At 44.7% G+C, this 19,854-nt stretch overlaps 1 pseudogene; it reads left to right on the forward strand.

Moving 5' to 3' along the window:
* Positions 1–13,442: 13,442 nt before the first annotated feature.
* On the forward strand, positions 13,443–14,204 carry LOC140214397 (ubiquitin-conjugating enzyme E2 Z pseudogene; annotated as a pseudogene).
* The last annotated feature ends 5,650 nt before the right edge of the window (positions 14,205–19,854 follow it).

The following is a 19,854-nucleotide window of genomic DNA, read 5'->3' on the forward strand; positions in this document are numbered from 1 at the left end:
AACGTTTTTGCGTTTTTACATGTATTTGAATAGGCCGCGTCGGAGTTGGGCCCGAGCTAAAGCTTCCTCTTAAGCTCCTTCTTAGTTACGCCGCTCCAATTAATTTACCGTTCTCATCGACCGCGGCAATAGCGTAGCGTTGGCCCGTAGCATTTGCGTTAAACAAAAGCTGTGATTTATTTTCCACGGCATTTCAGCGTACTCTATATATTTCAAAGAAGTCCTAGGTCCCAGTTCCGGCTAGCTGGCCTTCATGTGGCCGTGGTTCAGCTGCTGCTGCTGACGCACCGGTGGCAGGGGGTGCCCATATTATATAACATATAGTGTTTGTAATAAGTCATTTGCCTTCATAACAATCATGAGATAAGTGACACAACATTCAAATGCGAACCAGCGAGGAACGGCTTGCATTTCTTGCAATGAACACTGTTAGCAAACATAGGAAATAACCGCATAAATAATGCTGACATTATGCCGATCCTTGACATTATACGTGCTTGATGCGTAGAAGACGCGAACGGTTGCCAATTTAGTCTCTTAGTTTTCTTGCATGGCATTTCGTATGGAGCCACAAAGGAATGGAACTACACAAAGAATGTTACGAAAGTGCTAGTGTTGGTTACTACCGTGTTGGGGGGGGGGGGGGGGGGAACTGTTATAGGTGGGGTTAGCTTATAGCCGGCAGACCTGGCTGGCAAATGTTCCGCCTGAGCGGCTTTCATTGCGAGATATATCAACATGCCTAGTCAGTCCAGCCTCTCGCAAAAATGTAAGAAGAATGAACGATACTTCCTTTAGCACCATCTGCGGTCCTTCCAGAAAGGCTAGTTGTTCTACACACTCGTGAGGAAAACCTCTTCTTCTCACGGCCGTCAACAAGCCTCCTGTTATCAGGAGAGAAGCGCTTGCAGAACCAGATGACGGTTTCTATATCGTCAGTTCATTTCATCCAGTGCAAAGTAAGAAAGCACGTTTTCCTTGTTTTCCTTTTTTTTTTAATAACGCACCGCAAAAGACGAATATGAACGCATTCGAGTAGGCTTAATATTCGCATTGATTAATTTCTTCCCGAAATGATGGCTACAAGTAATTTTCGGATTTATTTCTTTATATTCATTACTCGAGTGGAGTGCATTTCGGTATTAGCACGTCCTCGTAATAAACCTTTACGTGAAGGACATGGTAGCTGTGTTTTAATTAGGACAATGAACAGATGGAAAGGCGCTATTGATTGAGTTAGTTGTTATAACAACAAATGTCGCTGTTGCCTGGCACTTTCCTTTTCATAGGCTTTCTTTCACAAATTGAAAGTCGACGTGTCCGTTAGGTAATTCCCCTCTTCACTCTCACCGACTAATTGCTTGAACTGATTAGCATCTGGCACCGACGGAAATCAGATATGTCCTTTCACAACACGAGAGGCGTCCGGGCGAAGTAAGTCGGGTTGGCAGGAGCTCAGGCCACCGGCGGCTTGAATGGGACGATGCCGGGCACTTCTGTATAGAAGCCCATAGAGAATGCGCGCGGTCTTGAATTACTCGTCAGGTGCGGCTTTCGTGCGCATCTATGCAGAGAGACGCCCCCGTTTGCCTCAAGTCCGTCGCTCATAACGAATACTCAGAGCACCTGGACATAGCACATGAAAACAAACACGCAACTGAAAAGAAAAACAAAAACAAAAGGAAGAACCTTTGCCAGACAAGTGCATCGTACGCGTGTATAGCGCAGCTGTCTTTGCGCATGCAGTGATGCAGAATGCGTCTGCGCATGCGTGAGACAGTTGATGATTAAGAAAACGAGATAATAAACTACGATGTCAGACATTTTTCCACTAACATTGCAGCAGGAAATATTTATAGCGAACTTTTTTTCCCCTTGAACTAAGGCATTCTCGTGTTCTTTTTTCGAGTAACATACCTGCATGGTACGTCCAGAATTAAAAAAATTGAGGCACCCGTACCTTGCTTTGCTTTAGTCAGTATTACGGTAGAACATCATTCCTCGACAGTTTAACCACGGAGTGCAAAAGCGATGTCATAAAGGTCCCTCAGGGCATTTGCATTGATATTGCGTTGTAGAAAGTTATATAACTATTGCTTTTAGGCCCATTACATTGTCTTACTTTTACACCAGTGCTTGAACAGAATGTAGGCGCTTCACTTTAATATCTTATTTATGGCTCAAATCTCGTAATCCGACGTCAACCACCAAATTAATCGCGATGATCGTCAAAGTGTAAAGAACATGCTCAGAATCACTCACAGCATGCACATTTCGCTTCAATCGGACATGCGCTTCAGTCGGACACAGACACGCATAATTACGCCCTAAGCACAGCATACACACTTAGCTTAGGGCTTAACGCAAATTCACTTTTATCAGACACCGAGACGCGTAATTAAACCCTAAAAATAGCATGCAGGCTTAGCTTAGGGCTTAACACAGATGCGCTTCAATCAGACACAGAGGCATGTAATTATAAAAAGCCTAAGCAGAGCATGCACAGAAAACCAGTATCATGCCGAACATATTCCTCGTCCTGTGTTCAGGCTCCAAACCAACAAATGACACTTGCTGCCTGTCATTCTAGGTTGGCCGAGGACATTTAGCTAGAAACTTCTTGCTCAATACTGAAACTCGGCAAGAAAAAGAAAAGTACTGGCATGTTGCGTGTAGGCAACATTCGTCAATAAAGGGATATAGTTGTCCTGCTTGCCATTTATACTTTGGAATTTACTGTGACTTTACTGTGAGGCATGAAAAATGGAAAAGTAGTTTTCTTAAGACAAGTGAGGTGGGAGTCTTTAGTTCTATAAATGCGAGGACCATCCCTCCGGAAAGTTCTTCGGATTTTTAGCTGATTTCCTTTTTCAGACTTCCCGAACTTTATAGTGAATATAATTAAATCGCTAGCCGCTCGCAACATATCCCCAGCGATGTCAACAAGCGAAATTAGTGCGAAGCATGAGAACATTGCAATATTACCGCGCAGAAAGTACTTTATTTACTTACCTAGTTATTCATTCGATGAAAGCAGTGCTGGTACTTTTAATAGCTTACTTTCCCACAGCATTCTATTCTCAAATAACAAGCATAGATCCCGAAGGAAGGCGCAAATAAAACACAACGTACGCACGCATGCACGCACAAGCCTTTAAGCGTCAGCGGGGTCGAATCGATAAGCAACGCGATGGGTGGGACAATACACCTGTACAGCGTGCAGATAAATGAGAGATGAAATACACGAAACATTATGGTTGATCACAAATGTGAGAAACTTGCACAATGAACAGACAAATGCTGTACTAATGGAAAGCGACACACACTTATAATTTCGCTTGTATTCTTTCCGAAAGGTGGCAACCACGAGTTGTTTCGTGCTGCAAAGAGAAAAAAAAAAAGTCGCAGTTTTACCTGAAAGACGAAGCATCGATTGCGACAGCAAATTAGTGGGCAGCTATACGAAGTAAGGATAGCTTTATCGGCCGCATAAACTTGTAAACATGGGCACACTAACTAAATTAACAAGCATCGTGTATTAACAAGCAAACATGAATGCATCTCACTCGATCACCGTGCAAACTCGCTATTAAAACACTGGAGTGAGGAACCGCGGCAGCATCAGCGAGCCACGTACTACCAAGCCACGAAAAGGCAGCGCAAGGGGAACTCTCTCCGCCGCAGATGGCTTTCGCGATACAGCGGCCCGGGCTGACGCGCCGGGCCACCCGGAGCAGATCGCCCCTCCACCCCTCCATACCCTTCCCTTCCCCCGGATCGTTGCTGGCGACAGAAGACGGCACGCTTCCTCCCGCTCTGCCCTTGCGTGCGCGAGATTAAGCCGCGAACACCGTCTCCCCCTCGCAAGGGTTAGCGCACACATACACCATAGTGCGCACAGCGACGCTTTACTCGACCTTGTACTTTATACGGAACCTCACGGCGACGGCGACGCCAACCGCATGCGCCTGGAGAGTCCATACAATTGCTATCGAAATAAAACGTCACAACATGACAAAGACTGCAAACAAAGGACTGTCACGATTGTAAAGCGAGGAACGCATGCTTTCGCATAAGTCACTGGGTCGGGATACGTCGTAATAAGCTTGTTGATTATTCCTTATGCGCATCCTCGGCGCAAAGAAGAAAGTATCCAAGACTGCGTAAGCTGAAAAAGAAAATTACGCTTATTACAATAGTTACAGAAACCGCCTATATCACTTGTATGTGTTTCGTGGTGAGAATTTCCAGTCAGGTATTGATGATTGCGCATGCGCATCGCGTGCTGCTTCTGTCTCCTTTTGTTGTAGTGTCCTCAGTAATATAATTAAAGGATTAGCTAAACATAAACGTTTTCCTCCCAAGAACAGGAGCGCAGCTGTGAAAACCGTACAGTGCTGTTGCACGATGAGAATTTCATTTTCTGCATTGATTGCAGTTCACAAAGGTATTAACCTAAAGATCCTATAAATATTGGTTTTGATGGGGCGAAATGCGAAAACACCCGTGTGCTTAGGTTTAGGTGCACGTTAAATAACCCCAGTTGGTTTAAATTTCCGGAGTCCCCCACTATAGCGTGCCTCATTATCAGGACGTGGTTTTGGCACGTAAAACCCCATAATTAATCATGAATATTGTTTCCCGAGAACACATATTCTGTTGTTTCTAACTTCCACAAAAATAAGGCACATTAAGTGGTGCCTGTAGACACAGTACTTGCGTGCAGGTGCTAATGCTCAAAGGGCCCGTAGCCTCCGTTCTGTATTGAACAGAATTCTGCTCCAACTCTCTTCCAAATATCACAGCTGGTGTCAGGAAGCTCACTTTTTCGGTAATCAGCAGCAAACTTCTTTTCTATATGTTTGTGCGCGATTCTTTTTTCTAGCTACTCTAAGTGAAAAAATACACATGGGAGGGAGCAAATAAAAAGAAGTGCACGCAGAAAATGAAAGGTCCAAGAAGGCGTCTATTTTATTTTAAGCACATGTCTTGCAAGGCAGCCGTAAAATGTACGTTTCTGGATCTTTGTTCTGAGACACTCCTATGGTTGCACAATTTAATGAGGAAAGCACGTAGAAAGATCTCACAAGTTTAAGATAAAAGTAAAAATGGTGATGTTTGTAACTTTAATTCTTCGCGTATCAACGGACCCTTCTGGTCTGTGCTCGAACATACCAAATGGGGCCCGCCATCCATGATTCGCGTGTACTTCTTTGAGAGCCAGCTATGTGTATCCACTAACAGCGTCTCTTTCTTGGTAAACCTTGCATAGGATCCATATGTGGAACGTATTGGTAATCTATACTTACAACGCGGAAACAACGCCAGGCGAAAATGAAGACACGAGGTACAAACGCTGGTCCATCCCGTCTTCGTTTACGTCTGGCATGCTCTTCGCTCTGTAGTTTCAAGTTGGTAAAACCTGCTTGCGTGTTTTAAGCGCCTTAATCAGACGTTAAGCTAAATCACCGGTTAGGGCTAAAAAGAAGCATACGATGATTTTATTCCACGAAAAAGCGACTCGAAGCAAGGATGTTCATATTTTAACCGGTGTCCGGCAGATGGTGCTGATAACTCGAATAAATGTGAGCGTAGGTGACAAATCTCGCAAATAAAAGAACCGGAAGGCATTGCCATAATACTGTCATCGGTTGCACCTTTCGCACGGCTTAGATCTCAGAAAAAAATGGAAGTCAGAATAGTCAACTATTTCCCGCTCAACGTCGAGCTTTCAATTGACCACACAGGTTACCCGGAAATGACGGTTTCCAAAAGGTCAAATTTCGTACGCTATGTAAGCTCATATTGCATCCTTTATCATCACCATTGCGGTTTTGACTGAAGTAGGCAGCTGCGGTCGCTAAATTTTTTTTTAAGCAAAGACATAGAGGGTAAGCCTTTGATCTCAGGTTGGCGTTTTCTTCTATCATGTTACCAGGAATGAATAATTATTTTTCGTTAGCTTATTATTTGCCTTTTTTTGGTCGCTTGAATATCAAGTGTGTGACGCTTTATGTTCAAACTGTCGTTCTTCATGTCATCCTTGTTTACATCTACATACGTCGTAGGCATCCCTTTCTGCGTCACAAGAATGTTTTCTATGCATAACCTCGCTCTTTCCGGAAACTGGAGCTGTAAGTGCGCGGTTTTTTTATTACGTATAAAGTTTGTAGAAAGCTGAGTAAAACAAAGAATATGTATATTTCAGCTCCCCACATTTCCATTTCTTGCGTCCACATGTACACCGTATGCCTTAAACTTATCCCTTTGAGGCGAGTAAGATTACAGCCATTGCCTTATTGTGCCAAAGGTCAATTGCTTCCCATGCGTCGTTCCAAAAGAAAGAAAAAAAAATCAGTTTATGCAATGAATGAAGTTGCAGTGGTGTTCGAAAATAGTTGTCGACCCCTCATTGCACAAAGCCCATTTCTCTCATGCCTGAAAAGCCGCGACACAAATGTGTCGCCTAACAGGGAATCAAAAACAAGTAAATGTAATTTTGAAAAGAATATTCGAGCAGCAGCGCAGATTATTCCTGTCAAGACTTGTCAACGAAAGTGCGCAATAAGTCGGCATTAAATAACAGTCTATATGTATTGCACCAGCGCGTATAATAATGGATGCCGGACCATAAAGTCTCTCAGGTGGTTTCTCGTAAGGGAAATGCAAAGTGCGCATTCGTTGCGAGGTTTGTGCCGTCGAGAGAGGCCGTAAAACTGCATGGAGTACTTTCTTGGCATGTTCGCTTTGGCTAATTGTGATTTTCCCAAAGGTACGCGCGACCGCCATTGGTCAGAGGCAGATGCATAGAGATAAATTCGATATCTGACAAAACGTTGAGCACGAGACAAAGAAAGTCTCTTAGTTCCATGAATTATAAGTGCAGGTTATCCAAAGCGAACAAGGTTAATATTTCAGTGTTTCTGTGTATGTATGACGCCCTGTAGTGCACGTAAACTTTTGTTCCTAGTTGAATGGGGTTTTCGTATCACTGAATGAAGTGCAAATCGTACCTATTGGCGCACATACTGACGCATCTTCCTATTTATTCTTTTACCGGGGACTGCATTTTACCCGCTCACAAAAATAAAGTTATCGCTCAGCGTGAGGCGCGCCTGCATGATTGCGACCTACTGGAGCGTCATCGATGGTTCGATATATATGGTTCTATGCGTTGTCTGTTGTCAAGGAAACTTGTGTAATTTGATTGTAGACACGACGCGAATTGTCTAGTACTGTATGGCACCAGCGATTATTCTGGGAAATTCGATGACTCATGTATCAAAGCCAACACCTTTGACCGACAAATCAAATTTTCGACGATTGTCGACAGTGTTCGCCGGTATCGTTGTTGTTGGAGTGTAGCTTATTTTAAGGGCATATGTTCGCCAATAAAACGCTAGTTTCGTCAGTCACAGTTTCGCTGTTTTCTTCACCGTCCCCACTACGTGACAATATCCACATAAGAAGTTATTACAAAGCAGGGAGTGCCAGATATGTTATACGTTGAGAAATTATTCCCACAACGAGATATCCAAATTTTCGAAATCGTTTTAAAGCGTGGCACTGCAAGTATAGTTTAGGGTGCTACGAAAGTAATGAAACTCTCGGTTCAATCTACCGTGGTATGAGATATGCCGTTATCTAAGTATACAGGGTGTCCCGCGCAATTTGTGCAACAGCTTAAAAAATACATGACTGCCAAGTAACTAGACAGTCGTCGCTTGGAGCAAGTCACAGTGTTTCTTGTATTTCGCCTAATTAGATAGATAGATAGATAGATAGATAGATAGATAGATAGATAGATAGATAGATAGATAGATAGATAGATAGATAGATAGATAGATAGATAGATAGATAGATAGATAGATAGATAGATAGATAGATAGATAGATAGATAGATAGATAGATAGATAGATAGATAGATAGATAGATAGATAGATAGATAGATAGATAGATAGATAGATAGATAGATAGATAGATAGATAGATAGATAGATAGATAGATAGATAGATAGATTTAACGCGAATATTACCCGACTCATTTCGACTCATTTGTATGCATTCGTGGTTGAGCTGGCAACGTCTTAGCTTCATAAACGACTGGAAAGCACATGCATGATGTTTCGTTCATGTTCACAATTTTGATGATTCACCATTCGGAACACTTTTTCTTTCTGGCAAGGCTTTGCGCTGCTCTAAACAATGTCATATTTTGTGATTTTTTTTTCTCCGTTGAGAATGGCCCGCGTGCACATGTGGTATAAAGAAAAACGTTAAAAGCCGCAGCCTTCCATCCACATACTTGGAGAGAAAACATCAATAAGAATGATGAATACTGAGATAAAGAGGACCCAGTTTTAGGAATGAAGCATTCATGAATGAATCACAGACTGTGAGCGGGCGATTGAACATCCCTATCAATGCTTAAAGAAGCTACCAAATAATACTGATAAGGAGAACAAAGGTTAGGATGAAGCTAAATCAGAAAAAAGGCTCTTCCTATATTTTTTTTTTTGTTTTCCTGAAATTGAAGAAGGATAAAAAAGAAAGGAGAAAATGACACTTCACTTTGACTGCATCAGAGAATTTGGTGAATCGGGATTTAACTAGGCTGGAGTACGTGGTTATTCCTCCTTCACCTCATTTTAATATTTCTGCCGGTCATTGGTAGTTCCTGCATTTCATCATGGAATCCAATCGTGACTTTTGTACAAGAAATTAGAGTTTCACTAATTTCTTGTAAGATTCAATAAAATTGACTGTATGCTTGCAGAAGTCCGGCTATTTGACAACCAACCAGCTGAAGATTTCCATAATGTGGTCCTTCAGTGAGGCCATTGCTGTTGTGAGGCGCAGCGCATGGTTAAAGTTGTGTGCTCAGGGTGCCACATTTCACGTATATTGTAGCCAAGATGTACGCGGCGTCAATTGCACGTTTTACTGCGACTGTGACTAAGAGCCCCAAATTGTGTTTGCATTCTCAACGCATCCCTCGGTGATTTCCATTGTAATGACAAGACCAAGGAACGGCCACATCAGTTGTCAACATCAAGGCGTGTTCCGGCCGCAGCGTCATGTCTAACTTTACCTTCGTCATATCCCGTAGAAAATGAAAACTTCACCCCCTCCCGAAACAGCTTTGCTAACGCTGCAGGCGACCGAAGCCCCAGCAGAAGCGCTTATACTATAGTAGAAATGCATCTCCACCGAGTTGCTGCCAGGGTCGGCGCACGTAGAAAACCAAATTTCTGCAGGCGCACGTAGAAAATCATTTAATTCCGACGTTTCGGCCGTATAGATACCGAGTTGACAAAAATAAGATATGTTTACCATTATAGCTGCCCAGATCTACGCTGCTGAAAGAAAGTTGGCACTGAATTACGCTAGACGTATGCCTCTAGCACTATCTTTGCGGCATTCACTGCGATGCTATTCGCGTCGTGTATCCCATCCACATTACACGCTAATTGCGCATTCCAAGAGGGCATCACACGCATTCATACATAGCGCACAATCTATAGGTGCACGATAGTGTCGCGGTAACTGTTTCTTTTCGAGAATTGGCACCGTGTTTCAGTTACCGTGCAGACATATGTCGATCTATGAGATCTATGAAGGTCTAAAAGAAAATAACCTATATAGTCGAGCATATCGAAGTGGCTGACTTAGCTATCGAAGGCTACGAGAAAACACGTGCAAGCGAGCAGGGCGTGACCGTTTCTTCAATGCCTCAATTCGTCTTCGCTTTCGAAGTCGCGAGCAGCGTTCCCATCGGCGGCGATGTCCACCACGCTCAACGTGTCCGATGCCCCGTCGCCATCATCACATGAAAGGTGCATGCGAATCTGTCATCCGGCCCACTCGCGCAGCTCGCTGTTTTAACGTAATCGCGACACACGACGGGGGCTGGCATCCCCAACCTTCTGCACCACCTCTGCAGATTCGTCGGAGCTGTCGATGTCTACCGCAAGCGCGGCACTTTTTCAGCGGTCACGTGCTGTGGTCAAAGTAGGAGCCGCCAGCGACCGTGGACGCATCAGCGGTGCGCCTTTGGAGGCGTGGCAAATGGGAACGGAAGCGTAAAACACGGAAGGCTAAGTCACGTGACCCCATGCGAAACAAACAGGACCAGCGAATCACAGTGTGCAGCGAAAAACGAAACAAATTGGCACGTTCGAACAGGGTTATATTGTGCTTCTTTTTCGAAGCTTCCTCTTTCAGAGCTGTACCATACATGCATGTCGACGATCGTCCGCACGAGTACTGGTGCGCCCTGAAGAAGCGGCGTAGTGGCGCACCTAGGCCGCGAAATGTTTCTGTTGAATTTCAATTAGCACTTGCGTTGTTGTTTAAATTGGCTGGTTTGTCCCTTGCCTGGTATGAGTTCATACCCACTACAGGGTGAAGGCCAAGAATATCATAGAGTAAGAAAAAAAAACAATTTTTGCAAGAATAAAAGGAATAGTAATGAAAATTTTCGTAAGACAAAAGGAAAAACAAAAAAGCTCGCAGGGGAGCTTAGGTATCGCCTTAATCATCTTTATTTCATCTTAATTACCCTACTATACCTTAATCCTCCTTAATACGCCTTAATCGACCTCGCACCACCTTAATCCACCTTAATCCACTTAAACCCCCTTAATACATCTTAATCCACCCTAATTTAATGAATACAGACTCATTTAGACATTAGCATATATTGCCTTCATTGATTACGAAAAAGCATTTGATTCAGTCGAAACCTCAGCAGTCATGAAGGCACTACGGAATCAGGGTGTAGATAAGCCATATGTAAAGATACTGGAAGATATCTACAGCGGTTCCACAGCCACCGTAATCCTCCACAAAGAAAGCAACAAAATCCCAATAAAGAAAGGCGTCAGACAGGGCGATACGATATCTCCAATGCTATTCACAGCGTGTTTACAGGAGGTATTCAGAGACCTGGAGTGGGTAGAATTGGGGATAAAATTTGATGGAGAATACCTTAGCAACTTGCGTTTCGCTGATGATATTGCCTTGCTTAGTAACTCAGGAGACCAATTGCAATGCATGCTCAATGACCTGGAGAGGCAAAGCAGAAGGGTGGGTCTGAAAATAAATCTACAGAAAACTAAAGTAATGTTTAACAGTCTCGGAAGAGAACAGCAGTTTACGATAGGTAGCGAGGCACTGGAAGTGGTAAGGGAATACATCTACTTAGGGCAGGTAGTGACCACGGACCCGGATCATGAGACTGAAATAACCAGAAGAATAAGAATGGGCTGGGGTGCGTTTGGCAGGCATTCTCAAATCATGAACAGCAAGTTGCCACTATCCTTCAAGAGGAAAGTGTATAGCAGCTGTGTCTTACCAGTACTCACCTACGGGGCAGAAACCTGGAGGCTTACGAAAAGGGTTCTGCTGAAATTGAGGACGACGCAACGAGATATGGAAAGAAGAATGATAGGTGTAACGTTAAGGGATAAGAAAAGAGCAGATTGGGTGAGGGAACAAACGCGGATAAATGACATCTTAGTTGAAATCAAGAAAAAGAAATGGGCATGGGCCGGACATGTAATGAGGAGGGAAGACAACCGATGGTCATTAAGGGTTACGGACTGGATTCCAAGGGAAGGGAAGCGTAGTAGGGGGAGGCAGAAAGTTAGGTGGGCGGATGAGATTAAGAAGTTTGCAGGGACAACATGGCCACAATTAGTACATGACCGGGGTAGCTGGAGAAGTATGGGAGAGGCCTTTGCCCTGCAGTGAGCGTAACTAGGCTGATGATGATGATGGTGCAATACGTGGGAAATGTCACTAAATGTTCAAAAATGCGTTCAAGTCACCCTTACGAGGAAGCGCTCATTTCAGTCATGTATATAGCTTGAGTAAGGTGGCAATAAAAAAACTTGAGGAATACAAATGTTTAGGAATTTTAATGACGTCTGACTTCATATGAAACAGCCGCATTACGCATATTAAGAATAAGGCAATAGGCTCATTGTGATTTCTGCGCCGTAATTTCGGTCAATTACCGGATAAATTAAAACATGAAATGTATTTGACTTATGTTCGTAGTTTATTTGATTGCGCTTGTATCTGTTGGTATCCCTACACGGCTGATTTCACGGAACAGCTTGAAAGAGTGCGGCATAGGGCAGCTAGCATTGTTGTTAATAAATGTAGTAGAAAATTAAGCAGGAGAGGAAGCAAAATTAGATTTTCGTGGCAAGCATTAGAAGACCGACGAAGAAAAATCTCAGGTTGAAATTTTTTTGACGCTGTTTATTATTCAAAAACGGAGGTTGAGAGAGAAGGATATATTAAGTCGCCTACTTACACGTCGATGAGACGCGACCATGCATTCAAGGTCTGCGAGTTCCTTTTCAGGAGGGACGTCTTTATGTATTCCTTTTTTTGTTCGATCTATAAGAGAATGGGATATTCTTTCGCCTCACATCGTTAATACTTAAAATAGTGAGACGTTCTATCGCGCTTTGCGTGTGTGATCACTTGTTTATTCCATCACAATGTAATCCCCCTTCTGTAATGCCGGCATGGGCGATGTAGGTATGTAATAAATAAATAATAAATAAATCACCCGAATCTAGCCTAAACCACCTTAATCCTCGTTCATCCACCTTAATCCGCCCTAATCGACCATAATCCACTTTATTTCTTCTTAACACATGTTTATCCTACTTAATCCACTCTAACCAACCTTAACACACCTTAATACGCCCTAATTTACCTAAATACACCTTAATCAGATCACTAATCAATCATTAATTAACTTTGCTTAACATTAGTAATCTCGTATACGCCGCTGAGCATGCTTTCATTCGCTTCTGATCTTTCTCGGGTCAGGTGGTATTTGAGTGCGTGAGTGAATAAACTTTTATTGGGTCCAACAAAACGCGATAAAACGCGGCCCCGGCTAATCCCGAGGTGACATTTCAGGTGATATTTTCTGTACCACACAGCGCCATCTTGAAACGTACAGATCTAAGACTTTCACCTTTAAAAGGACATAATATTTTAGAAATTTATCAAGAAAACAGTTTGAATAGCATATAAGTTTTTCAGCTGCTTTGCAGACATCCCTAGGGAAACATTTTAAAGAGTGGGTGGTGCTTTATGCAATTACTCTTTCTTTTTTTACCATGTCCTGCTATTTATTCAATCACAGATTCGTGCGGTTCTATACTGTAGCTTTTAGTCAGTTTCTGTCACAGAAACCTGTCACTCGCTTTTAGCATAACCATGACGCTCCAGTTCTGTTTTTTTTTTTTTTTTCCATCACCCAATAAACTGTCAATGCACGTGCAAATAACACGCCCCTCGAAGACGAAGCTGAAGAAGACGCGGTGGCATCCCGGTGATTCGGTGCAGGCGGCTGGCAGTCGCGTCATTCCAAATTGGTTCGAGCAGCTAGCTGCTTGAGGACGGCGGTGATATATGGCCTCCCAAGCAGGAGCTTCGACCTTAGCCTTGACGGAGGAAGACGTGCCACAAGCGTGCCTGCTACGCGTCAAGCGAGACATCGCGGACTTCAACGCCGACCCGCCCCCTGGGATCTTCATCGCGCCCGAGGAGAAATCCATCACCAACATCCACGCCATCGTGATGGGCGCGCCGAACACGCCGCACGAGGGCGGCTTCTTCCACTTCCACGTGCGGTGTACCAGCGACTACCCGCTGAAGCCGCCCAACGTTCGCTGCTTGACAACCGACGCGGGGCGGACCAAGTTCAACGAACACATCTACTTGGACGGCTTCATCTGCCTCAGCACGCTCAACACACACGGGTCAGGGTGGAGTCCAGCCCAGTCCGTAAGCAGCCTTCTCGTTTCGATCCAGTCGCTGCTGTCCGAGATTCCCGCGTTTACCCAGAAAGAGGCCGTGGACCGTTTTGAATCGATCATACAGCACGAGACGATCAGGGTGGCTGTCTGTGACACGGTGGAAGCTTGCCTGCAAGAGGATTCCCCTTTCCCGGAGACGCTCAAGGACGCGGTGTTCAAGAAATTCGCGGAGTTGTACGACAAGTACGAAGACGTGGTCAAATCGAGGCTGCATCTCACTGGAACCAACATGAACGACCCGATGCGCATGAACACAGGTACCTATCAGTTCGAAAACCTGCTGACACGGCTTCAAGATCTGAAAGGAAAGGTCGCCGAGAAAAACGAAGCGGCTGCAGCCACCGCCGACCAGTGATGCCAGCAAACCAGCTCGCATATCAATTCTCTAGAAGTCAGCCGCGACGAAATTTCTTCTTTTTCTAATCTATCGCATGGCTGGACGAGCACTATACGGAGACTTTGCCCGTGTGTTTTGTCTGAAGTGCTCCAGAGTATTGAAAGAGTGCTGCGAAAATACGGAATATTTGAAGCTCATGCACGCAAAATTAAAGTGGGCATTAAGTATATTTCGTTCGTCCGTATGTGTTCGTTTACTCGTAGTAGATGAATACTACTGTTGCAATACATATTATTGCTCCTCGTGAGCAGCACTATATGGCTGTACATACTCGTGAATGGGCTGCAATCCGTGAATAGACGTTTAGGCCTCTTTACAGCCCCGTCACATCCATTGCTCGTAATTTATCACTTCACTTCGATCTCAATACAATTGGCCTGGGGTGCTATGCAGGATGCGCCGAGTTTCTCGTTCACCCGAGTTTTACCCGAGATTGCTCGACGGCAATCAGTGAACGGAGATAGCGTGCAACGCGCAAAGGCTGCAGGCAAAAAAATATGTAGACAAAAAGCCGCGTATGACAACATGAGCGCACCCTGCGCGGCACGCTGCTTCCACGTTTCAAGCGCAGACGGCTGCACAACGAAACGCGCCAGCGCCGCGTATTGTTATCAACAGATTATCGCAACTAAGCAATACCGTGACTGTCCCGCTGTCTGTCTGCACACTTGCCGTGAGCCGCTTGCCACGCCTTTACCGGGCGCGTCAAGGGCGTGCCTCATGTTTCGGCAACTATCTTTCTATCCTCCATCGAATGCGAACAGGGTACATGCGGCGCATTCTTGCAGCTACGCTTTCGCTCAAACGAATACGTTATGATACAACAAATAAAATAACGAACATTTTTAGTTCTTTAATTGTCTGTTTTTCGTTTTGAATGCTAGAAATTTCTGATGACAAACGGAGATCGAGCAAATTATTAAATTTTGCACTTCTTGCCGCGAGTGGCGACAGTGAGGCGAAAGCTTAGAAGCGGATACATTGAAGCGGGTCGCACGCACGAGGCAGTTCATACGGTGAGAAGTCGCCTAGGGGCGCCACAGTGCTATTCTCAATAATGTCAGTGTTCACCACTCTTTCTGTATTAGGGGCATAGAAACGCAGCGCCGTGGTACGGCTGTTCATCGCAGACGCCTTAAGGCCCCCGCTTTACCAACTAAAAACGACACACTAGTCATAAATACGGGAGCAACGGCTGTCGCTGAAAAATGACGGTCCGAAGTGCCCGTAGTGACGCCGTTTAGTTAAAATGTACAAGTTTATCTTTGTGCGCGAAACCTCGGCGATGCATTGCGAAGAAGTGCGTGCTTCCCATCGACACAATTCATCGCTTGTCATCGCTTGCCCAGTGAAAGTGCGTCTGAGCGCATGTACGCAGCATATGAGTGTTTTGTGCCCACCAAGGTGCTTGCGGATTATTTATGCTGGAGCCAGCAGCGATCGCAGAAGGATATCGTAACGACACCGCAGCATTCGCATTTTGGCAGGTGAGGGCTCTTGTGTGCCGTTATGAAATGAGACTTCGAACTGAGGAAGGTGTTGTAACTGTTGAGTGCGCAGTGCTTGTGATGAAGAAATGCCATTGCACTGGGTCTAGAAGAGCGAGCGATTCTCGGACACTGATCGTGTTTACGACGCTGTGGCTCCGATACATCACCGATGACAGAGCAGCCATCTCAAACGATTACTGCGATACGCACTCCTCAGCATCCTCGTCACCCTCGGCGCATCGACGCCTTTCAAGCAGCTACAGTGACGTGCCGATAATTATTTACTGTGCGCTACGTCGCCACAATGCAGGCAATGAAACCGTGCTGTGGGGCCATCTCAGCCCGAGAAGATATATGCATAAGCCAGCGACAGTCAACGCTTTGTTTTTGATAGTAGTGCACAGTACTACATCACCGATGACAGTGTGTTGTGCGTGTTTTAGGTCGGTGGTGAACATTGTTGATGCCTCTCAGCTCGGCACCGCGTCGCTGTTGCCGAAAGATAAGTTGGGCGTGGCCCAACCATGGTGGGTGTGCGCACAAGAGTTACATGCCTCGCGCGGGGCGTGACCTCTGGCTTTGATTGACAGGCGAACTCGTGCTAAACTCGTACATCGCGAAACCCCCTCCGAGTTCAACTCGGGAATATGGCGGCGACAGCAGCAGCCTGTGTTATTGCAGCCAGCGGCAGCAAGCGTCAGTATGACCGTCTGGACCCGTTCGCGTACATGACCGCCGTGGAGTTTCAGCGTCATTTTGGCCTGTCGAAGACATCAGTGCTCTGGCTGTGTGACGAGCTAGGCGAAGACTCTCGTCTGTGGAGACAGCGTGGCGGGCTTCATTCGCTCACCGTTGAAGAGCAAGTCGTCTGCGCCCTCCGTTTCTACGGGACTCGGAGTTTTCAGGGGAGCGTCGGTGCCGAGCGTTACATTGGACGTCATCAAACTACTGTGAGCCTTGGTGTCAGAGATGTCTGATGCGCTTATTGATGCGGCAGTGCGGAAGCGGTGGCTGGCTTTCCCGAAGACTGCGGCTGAGCGGGCATTTATAAAAGAACGCTTCTTATTTCGCGGAAACATTACGAACGTAGTCGGGTGTGTCGACGGAACGTACGTAGGAATTAAGGTGCCTTCAATGTCAGCGTTACTGTGATTAGCATTGAAGCAATTTCTAGACGCACCATATTGCCAAAGTTGTCACTTCTGTGTAGCCGACTTAAATTTTGCATTACCGACGTCACACACGCGGCAACCTATGATACTGACTTTTTCGCTGGTTGCTGACTTTTTACCGATTGTTCTACTTGTCTATCAGGGTGCCTTCCAAATGGCTCACTTTTTGGGGGAAAGAGGTTACTGAAGTATAAATAGATAAATGGATATCATAAATTGTGTGAAGTACCCTGTGAATGCTAATCTCATAAAGAACTTGTTTTTTTTTTAATGAGATTACTTAGTACAAGTTACTTAGTATGCATAATGCTGAATTTTGGTTATGCGTCATCTATCGGCCGCACTATGAAACAGCAAGGCATTGCACAATTCGTTGCAGTGCGAGATACGGATGTCGCGCCAAGACGGTTGTGCCTATGCATTTACGGCAAAATGAAAATGCATTGAGAATCTTAGTGTGCTGGCTTGCATGAAGAAAATACTTCAGAGTGTTTGCTGTGTTCACTGTTGGTGCTTGTGCCAGTGGTTCAGTGTATTTTCTTTTGAGGGGGGCAGCGTTATTCTGTATGGACAAATCGTATATTTTCGTCTCATAATGGGGCTCTAATTCTTCAGCAGTAGAACAATGCAGATTCAATGCTCTGCAGAACTCGGTGTGCTTGAAGATGTCGTGAACCACCAAGGCAAAATTACATATCGGGAGAAATGTGGTGCAGATGCCCATGAAAAGTGGGTCTTTAACCCGCCATGATAAAAATAAAGATTGCACAGTGAATAGACCTTTTGTACAGCTTTAGAGCAATGATTACACGAACTGTGACATGCTCAAACCTGTAAAAGCTTGCCGCAATGCCAAAGTAGGATGAGCGATATACAGCATATTTTGGCATTGAACATGTCTTGTAAATGCTATTTTTATAGTAAGCCTCAAGCCTAGCTGTCACGCCTTTCCTTCCGGCACTCCCTTTACTGAAACGCAGCACTCTCTTTCTATTGGTGTCATGATGATGGTAACGGCAGCAGTGAGGCTTGTTAATGCTTGCCCCTTTGATTCCTGCGAGTTTAGTAGTACAGAATATGGCACGTGCATACACCTGTGCAGCAAAAATTTATGCTTGCGGTGATTTGTTGGAGAGCTAATTCGTGTTGGGACATTTCAAAAATATGTGCCATTGTGGCTTAATAACTAGATCATTGGTGAGGTTGAAGACTCATTGTATCCGTATAGAAGCTTAAAGCTGAATTGCACCACAATTCAACGGGACACAAAGAAGAGAAATACACACAGCAGAACGCTCTGCTGTGCGTGTTACTCTTCTTTGTGTGCCGTCGAATTGTTGCGCGATCCAACTTCAAATAGAGCATTGGGCCTCTTTGGTGCAGGACCAAGGAAGTGTGAGCTATTCGACACCATGCCAGTGCCTTGCCACCCAATTATGGAAATCTGAAGGTTTGCAAACAAAGCTTTGCTTTCAAATCCACCTGCTCATGTAATACAAGCACTAATTGAAACAACCATCATACAAAAATAATGGTGAAATGAATGGCCTTTGAAAATTTGTATGTTGACACTGATGACATAATAGGTGCCACAGCGAACTCGACAATTGTACTGGACAGAGCACTTTGTTTCCTATGTGAAGCACAAGCTTTCATTACATGCTGTGCAGATAACCAAGCTCAGTTTGTTTTAACGTGGTACACAACATTCACTGTAATCTGTTTTTGATTCTAAAGTGCCAAACACCACCTCTTTTTCAAGGATGCCATGGGAATATTTGGCGAGAACTGTTTACAGCCCCTCATAATGGAAGTGTGGCCAGCCAGCTTTGCTTGGGTGCCTTTATAGATTTCTGTTCCTGATCATTGTGTGCTCTCAACTTGCTAAAGTCTATGCAACCAGTGCAAGGCATTACGTGTTTCTATAGTCGGATACAACTTTAGGAGGCCGCAGAATCTGCATTTCAATGGCAGGTGAACACAAGCCTGCACCAATGGGCACACTCTACACTGACGTCGTGCCGCTGGATGCACTAATACCCACTCATTGGAGAGGGACTATTTCTTTAGACGTGGAGGCAATCGGCTGCTGTGCTTTGGTCATCTGAACGGGGCCTCTCCTGTCTTCTGAAGTTGTATCCGACTAGCGGATGCCGCTTTTCATACAACACAAAAGGACAAAGTGTACAATTATTTGGCCTATGAAATGGACACATCACAAGTGAGCTATGCATGCGCTTAAGCTGTGTGAAAATTAGTACGTGCAACTATATGACATTGTTAAAGAATATGTGGTATCGAACATGCACGTAATGGCACGTTTAAATCGGGGAGTGTTGCGTTCATGTGCACAGTGTATAGGTGATAGCAATATGAAGGTCATGCCGTTTCCTGTCTTTTCATTGTGAAATACACACACCGTTCATGTTGTGGCTAATCAACACCCACTGTATTCTTGCACATAGCAAGAACAAGCAGCACAATGACGTATATGCTGCATTAGTGTCTTTTTCATATACACGGTCCAGGTTGTCTTGCGTGTTTGACCATTTTGAAGAGACATCAAGTGCATGTTACAAGTGTCCTAATATGCACAGCACAATGTTTACTGCAATAATTTTATTCATGCTCTTGAATAATAAACAAAATAATAAACTGAAAGCCCCCTTATAAGGTGTGTTCTGGGGGCTCGACTGGAAAGCAGTGAGTGCACTGATCCTACTGTTGCAGAGCAGCCCTCTGGACCTTGCCACACTCTCAAGAGCACGTGCCTGGCGCTCGGCTACTGCCACCAGGTGGTTGAGTGCCTCCAGCAGCAGAATGTTTTGCTGCAAAAAAAGTTGATTGCTGGAATGAGTCAACCGCATATAAACCATTATTTACAATTAAAAATGCTCATTGCACTATTGGCACTAACTGCCCTTAACTGTGGAAGCCTTTAGTGTA

This window comes from Dermacentor andersoni, unplaced genomic scaffold (genome assembly GCF_023375885.2).
Source record: "Dermacentor andersoni unplaced genomic scaffold, qqDerAnde1_hic_scaffold ctg00000041.1, whole genome shotgun sequence".
NCBI lineage: Eukaryota > Metazoa > Arthropoda > Arachnida > Ixodida > Ixodidae > Dermacentor > Dermacentor andersoni.